The 7,642-nt window shown below is 41.2% G+C and overlaps 1 long non-coding RNA gene across 1 annotated transcript; it reads right to left on the bottom strand.

Moving 5' to 3' along the window:
- Positions 1 to 327: 327 nt before the first annotated feature.
- On the bottom strand, positions 328 to 6,782 carry LOC134552701 (uncharacterized). Its single transcript, XR_010080923.1, has 3 exons — positions 5,917 to 6,782; positions 943 to 1,075; positions 328 to 736 (listed from the first exon to the last, which is right to left on the bottom strand). It is a non-coding gene; the product is annotated as an uncharacterized LOC134552701 (long non-coding RNA).
- Positions 6,783 to 7,642: the final 860 nt, after the last annotated feature.

Here is a 7,642-nt window from a genome sequence, read left to right on the forward strand (position 1 = left end):
CTTGCATCTAAAAGTACAGGAGGAAAAAAAATAAAAGAAAGAAAATCCATATTTTCTGTTGACTAAAAGGACGTTTAAGCAACTCCTTTAAAACGCAGTCCATCCTCTCAACCTCCAATTCACACAACTTCACTGAAAAGATGTATTTGGTAATTATAAACATTGAAATTTTTCAGCCTCACAAAATATACAGAAATGCATGCCCTAAATATTTTTGTGACCACCAAACAAGCCATGTCCTGACCTGCCATTGACTCACACCCATGCTGTGCTCCTCTGGAAGTTGCAAATTATGCTGTAGAAAGAACATAATGAGGAGCAGAAAAAACAGGGCTCAGATCAAGCTTCAATTAAACCCTCCTGGAAAATCAGCATATCTATGTTTATTGGAAAACTGTTGGGGGTTTTTCCTCTGAGAATATCTTTAACACATGACATGGATGCTGTACATCACTAGAGAACTAATAAGTCTGTGCAGTGGGAGAGGAAAAAGGCAAACAAGAAGGCATAAGAAAAACTTAGGGGTGTGTCAATAAAAGGACTGAGGCACTCCTACAACACACTAAAATACCCTATTGTAGGAGGAAGTTAGATCTGTTTTTTTAATGGTGGTAGACACAGCAATAGGAAAAAAAAAAAAAAAGTAGCATTACCTGGTGCTGTTGTGCTGTTTCATCTGGGTTTTTATTAGACATATGGCATTGTTCACTGCTGGATTTGGCATCACTAACCTGACCTAGAAAATATGTTAGTGATGTCTTGGAAAAAAATAATGAATGCATTTCCAACTTGCATTACTTTCCCCAGCCAAAACCATAACAGCTAATACTGATAGAGCCAGTGATCTGTGTTACTAATTTTTAATGATAAATACAGAAAATATATCTAGTGCATCTATTACACAATAAACAATAATTTTAATTAGATGAAAAGAACTCTTACTTTCTCAAATTTTAAAGCCGTTCTAACATGTGCTTTAACTCAGAGTCCAGCATGGTGAGGGTCAGTCCTTGCAGAAATTGCAGGAAGAGAATCTTAACAGTGCAGACAGAAGGAGACAACCCAGACTGGGCACCTGAAGAGCAGGCAGCAAGAGAGAGGAAAGGGGAGATTAGAAGGGAAAAAAGTCTCACACACAAAAAATCCCACCCAAGCCTATGCTTTAAGACATCTTAATATTATTTTTGAATTCTATTTCTTTATCTTCTGATTATAGCAGTCATTTTAAACTGACTTGGGGCCAGTTTAACATCTGCTTGTCCATCCTGCTAATAGGCAAGTATATTCCAACAGTCTGCAATAGCTGAATACTTTGAAAAGTACTTGTGGTATCCATTGCCTCTGCTTAAAGGCTTCCTCTCACCAAAGCAGGGTCAAAAAACCCATAAAATGGATGAGAAACAATCTTTTGGTAGAGTCATTTAGCAGCTAATATTTTTTAAAGCACTTCAAGACTAAAGTAATGTGTGACTGGGCTACTGCCATTATCCCATAATGTATATCTTAGTGGTTGTTCAGCTTTGGGAGGTTTTTTTCTTCCATTCCTAATTAAAAGATGGTCCCCTAGCTAGGAAATGTATCCTTGTTGCTGTAAACTTATGACTCTTGAAGGGCAATCCATATGATAAGGAAGCTGAGTCAATTAGATCAGCTTGACGTTGTATGCTGTGAAGCTGAGTTGTGAAAATGCAAACATTTGAGCACTCTAAACTTTTATTCTTGTCAGTTTAGAAGTGTTCAGCACCCTCTGGCATCAAAAGGAATTGCATATGGCTCAGACTCAACTCAGTTTTGAACATTCAGGAGACCTGTAAATGCATTTGTGGGCTCTGGATTATGCATTTAAATATCAAATAAAATTAAAATCTTCAAAGTGCTGCAAAAGACAGGAAGATAAACTGTAGATAATGATGGGAGTCTACTGCAGATCCATTAAAGCCAGACAAAAATGGCAAAACAGACAGGCATCACTTCTCTTAAAAGCCAAGGAGAGCTCATTGAGATCACTAAAAGCCAAGGCTACTCAGGTGTATTTTTAACATTGCTGTGTCATGATATCCTACAAAGCCTGTTAAGCACTACCAGAACATTTAAAGCATCTGCAGGGCTTGAAAGTGCCCTGCTTGATTTTCTGCTTTACACAACTTATACAATTTCACCCTTGATTTTTCTAGATACTTCTAAGGTCTAAAAATTGTAAATATATGTATACTATATATATATATTAATATATACATAGGGATGTTTGTTTCTTCACAAAGGAAGAATTCAGTTCAGCTGAAGAAAACTGACATAAGAATAATGAAGTTAGCCTGACAAAGAGGGAGTCAAAATTTGGGACAATATTTGGAAACACACTGGTGAGTCAGAGCTCACCAGGAGCAGGGGTGGCCTCCCTCTTCCAGTGGAACCTGGGCTGAGCATGAGCCATGCCAAGGGAGGGAGTTAAGGAGGGAGAGTAACTCCTCAGTGTCCCAGCTGCTCCCAGGCTTGGATCTTGTAGTTCCTCATGCAATGCTGGTAACTTTTCCCATGGGCTGAGGTCAAAGGCAGTGTCACTTTGGGCCCTGTGCCAGGGTCCCAAACCCCTCTGTTGGGGTCCTGGACCATCCAGGGCAGCCAGAGGGGTGCCCTGCACTCCGACATGACAGAGACTCACAACAATCTTCCTGTGCTGAGGACATACATGTCTGCACACACACATAGCTCCCACCCCTGCACACTTCTCATTTAAATTCACAAGGGGCAAAAGCTGGGATGAACAAGCACAAGGGATGGGAGGATACTGCAGCAGTGGTGTAAAGAGCAGCAGCATCAGGGTTCTTCTCACACTGTGTATGTACAATACAATAAGTATACATCTAGGAAGGCTTGGAAGTTACATTTCTTTCCTTTTCTTCAAAACTCCTTTACACTTACTCCTTTACACAGGTCCAGGCCTGTGAGCTTATGAAATTCTTGTATTTCAGAGCTGAACAGTTCAGCTCAGTAACTCAGAATGTAGGAAACTGATGGAATAACTACACATGCTAAACAAATCAGGAAGGTCAAAATTGGAAACACAAACACATGTCCCTCTGCAGTTCTCCATCCACCCCACCCCACTGCCCTTTTTCTGTGGAGGTTTCAGTCAGAGTAAGAAGTTTTCTCATTTTGAAAAATCAAGTGCCTGACAGAATTTGAATCAGCACTAATTGCTCTCAACACTTTGTTTATTTTAAGTTTCCTTGCAGGCACCTTTCCTTTGTCTTTCCAAGATAAAGGGAGACGTTTATGAAACCCCTTTAAACGTGTTGTAAGATGCAGAGCACTGCAGGACTGCAAGAGGTGTGGGAAGTGCAGGCAGGTGATGCCAGCACAGGAGGCAGCCTCCCCTGCAGCATGAGCACAGTGGGGTGCAGCCCTGCCACCTAGGCTCTGGAGCACTGAGGCTGGTAGAGACTGTTCTGAGTCTGCTCCCAAGTGCAGGAGTGATGTTTGGGTGAATTTTCTACTTATTCATACTGAATACAACCATTACCTCCTGTGTTTACGCAGCCAACTTTGTGGGGGAACATAAGGGTATTTTTGTTCTGTTGTGTAGACAGCACCGTACACTTGGGACTGGGTCAGTTTTTATTCCTTAGCAACCTTTCAGAAAGGGCCTCTGACAACATGCTTATTTTCCAGTGTGCTCTAAAGAAGGAGAAAAGTGAGTAATGGAACATTTTTTATATTTCATTTGAGGTTTGAGTCTTGCAGTCTATAAAAAAACAGATAGTAGATTGCAATAAATAAACTTTATTTCCTTCCAAAGAGAATGGATTTTCTTTAATTTCATTAAAATGTGTCATAAGTTCTGCAGGTATTTTTCTTGAATGAGTTAGGAAGGAGGCTGGTTTCCCACATTTCTCTGAAGCACAGAGTACCTGCCTGCTGCATCACTTGGCCATCCACTCAATTCCAAAGGCTGCTGCTGATTCTGGAGTCCATGCTCTACTCAACCATGGTCTTAGCTGTAACAATCTAATGCCACGAGAGAGACAGAACTCACAGGAGGGGGAAAAAGCTCTGTTGTTCAACCAACCAACATTGCCAGGGGTGATAAATATAAACAAACAAAAAAAGACACTTTCAACCACACAGGCTTTTCTTCAGGCCTAAATCAGCAGCCATCCTGCTAAAGACAAGCTGAGAACTCCTGCATAAAGTTTCTGTTTATAGCATAAAATGGAACTTTGAAGGAAGGAAAAAGTTGAGATAAAATGAAGTTCTGGGGTCTTGAGGAAACTTAGAGATCTGGAGCAATGACCAGGTCAAACAAGTTGAGCTAATCAACCCTTTGGCCTTTGAGGATGTAAAATGTGAGAGAGAATTCCAGAAGAAAAAGCTGATATTTTTGGTTACCACAGAAATAAATTCAAGACTAATCCATGAAAAGAAAGAAAAAAAAGAAAAAAGAGGAAAAAAAAAAATAGAAAAAAAGAAACCTAATTTATAAAAGCTCAAAAAGACAAAAAGCAGTTTTTTTCCTCCTCCGTGTTGTCATAGGAGAGATTGATAGCACCATTATAGCAAGCCTCAGGATTTGTAACTTAGATGTAGAAAAAACAGACACATTTCTGGGCATGATTCAAGATCTAAGGAAGAATATAGGCTGAGATAGCCTCACATTACCCTTACTTTTTATAGAGGGGAGGGGGAAAAAAAGAGATGGTTTTGCACCTCATTTTCTAGTTGAAATGAATATTCTGAAGATTTGCATTCTTACTCATCCAAAGTCATGTGCAGAACTGGTGAGGGAAGAGGACCAGAAAATTTGACAAGATGTCCAACAGCAGAACTTAACTTCAAGAAGAAAGAAAAGAAAATTATGTTTTCATACTGGATTTTATTCTCAGCCAGCAAAGACTGAATTCTGGTAACAGTAACATATATTTCCATTAAGAAGCCAAGGCTATTGTACAGATGAGATTTGCAAGGATATAGCTATAGACAAAGGAAAGTGTGAATTTACAAAGACCTTTGTTTCTGCTTTAGTACTCAATGAAGATAGGCTTAACATGAACCAGAAATAACGCAAAACATGGTAACTCACCTTGGTTTGAAAACAGGGCCAGTGCAGAATAAAAGCAAAGTCACCAGAGCTTTCATCAGGAGGAGCTTGAACAGATGAACCTGCTCCAAAATCTGTACCCTAATTTTGTCTGCCCTCAGTGTCTAAGAATGCAAGTATGAGAAAATGGAGAACAGGTATTGGCTTGGGGTTATGACTTTCTTTGGCCTTATGGACACCTGGGTCAAACTTTTCACTCCTTCACCACAATGGCAAGAAGAAGCTCTTGTCTACGTGCATCATCAGGAGATCAAAATACTCAAAGCCCCTTGTTCTGTATCAGGCTTCTCAGGAACAAAATATCTGGGGATAGATCCATGAAAGAACAAGTTCCCCAAAGCAACAAGCAGCTCGTAGAGCACCTAAGTGCAAACATCTCTGTATTTTCAGGGTGGGTGAGTGTGTCCCATTCAGCTGGGTACTGGGCACAGCTCAGGAACTCCCTTGGGACTGTTTCAGGATACCCTGTCAGAAGTTTCTCTTTGCGCTTCATCCCAAGGACAGGATTTGACAAATGTCCTGCTAGTAAGTTTAAATTATCTAAGGAATCTATGTCTGTCTAGAAATCTATGTCTGTCTTCCCCCAGAAGGCATGAACCCAAATGTATTTTGGTGAATATATTCCATCTTTTCCAGACATTTAAAGCTATGTCTGTCACTGAAACACCTCAAAGACTGTAGCAAAAGAGTCTCTCTCCTCTTCTTTAGTAAATTTACTGCAGCTAGAAAACAGTCTAACCACCACCTCTCATAGTCAGAACATCAACAGCCTTGGGGAATATGATGGGGTCACAAAATAAGAAAAGCATAGGAATTCCTACCTGCCTGTAGAAAAACACTCAGCATCAACATCAAGGCAAATTTGCTCTTGTTCAGCCCTTGAGCATGTTTTGAAAGCTACAGGAATCTAAATACCAAAGTGTAAAACCCTCCCATAAAAGGTGGGATGCAAGAGGCACTGTAGTCCAAGACATAATCAACATGAAACACTGAGGACAGGAAACTTGGAAACCTTATGTTGGCAAGTGGGTGTGCTGTGTTACAGCTGCCATTAACACCACTAAATCAAAGCCTTTTTCTTGTGTGACAGAAAACACAATGTGATATGAAGCCATGGGGGTTTTTTGCATGAGCTTTTTAGCAATATTTTGACAGGAAAGTTGCCACTACAGAATTATCATGTCAGGGTCAGCACCTTAGGTTCTCCTGCTGTCAGCATGAGGCCAACTCTGTGGTCTGCCCAATTGGACAATCATCTGTGTGCCCAAACATTAGAATAAGAGACTCATAGGATAACTCAGGGTAGAAGGGACCTCTGGATGTCTTCATCCATTCTCCAGCTCTTAACATGATCACCACTGAAATTAGAACAGTGTCATGTCCAGGCAGGGCACAAAAACTTTCTAGGGTGGAAATTGCACAACTTTACTGGGCAGGCTCCAGGCTGAGCACAGCTCCTTAGCTACCACCCTCTGAGCCCAAATCTCCAATAAGTTATCAATTTACTGGAGTTTTGGTGATCCAGACATCCAGATTTGGTATTCCAGCTTGGACACAAGAACATTGTGGGAGACACTGCTGAAAACATTACTAAAGTGTGGGTAAGTGACATCCACTGCTCTCCCCTCATCTCACACCTAGTCATTTTATCACAGAGAGCAGTCTGGTCAAGCATGGCTTGCCCTGGGTAAACCCATTTCAGCAGTGCCAAATGCCATCATCTTCTCCCAAGCACTCATAGCAGCAGCCCCAGTGAGACACAGATCTGTCTGCAGAGCTGCAATAACAGCTCTCTGCTCAGCATCCTGAATTTACTCATTCCCACCCTGAGCAGCCTACCTGTCTTTCATCATTTGAAGGAAATCTGATCCCTGATTCAGGGCTGTGGAGCCTGCTGTGCAGGTTGCCTCTGGCTGTGTGGGTCAGCCTGTCTCCTGTGCTTTAGTTATTCATCCCACGGCACCTGAAACCAGCTCATGAGGACAGACCGATGCACCCAGAGCTTGATGCTGTCTGTGGAACAGTAGCAACAGTACAAGCAAGGCAGAATCTTACTTCTCCCCTCTTCTCTGACAGTATATGAAGAAAAAGTAAAACATTTAAGTCCATTCCATGTTTTAATCCATGCACTCTGTTATCACCCTTATGCCTGTGCTCATAACTGGCTCTGCTTGCCTTTGAGACCGTGTTTGCTGGCACTGTCACCCTCCACACCAGCCCTGTCCCAGCCAGCACTGAGCACCTGACCTGCACAAACCAAAGCCACCTTCATGCTTTTCCTTTCCAACTCTTTAAAGTGCCAGCTGTTCTTCCCCATACCCATGGATTTTACTAATGAGGTTTGTTTTTACCATGGACCAATCTTCAATTCCTTAACATAACCAAAACCGTTAGATGACCTTCTGAACTAAAGGGCAGAAGATTGTTAAAACATTTTATTTAAGACAGAAAAGAGAACATAACATTGTAACAGTACTTACTGTCTCTGTATTTTAGATAATGCCCGAGAATTGTTAATGCATCACAGCACTCAGGAAATACAAGTTA

This window comes from Prinia subflava, chromosome 7 (genome assembly GCF_021018805.1).
Source record: "Prinia subflava isolate CZ2003 ecotype Zambia chromosome 7, Cam_Psub_1.2, whole genome shotgun sequence".
Classification (NCBI taxonomy): Eukaryota; Metazoa; Chordata; class Aves; order Passeriformes; family Cisticolidae; genus Prinia; species Prinia subflava.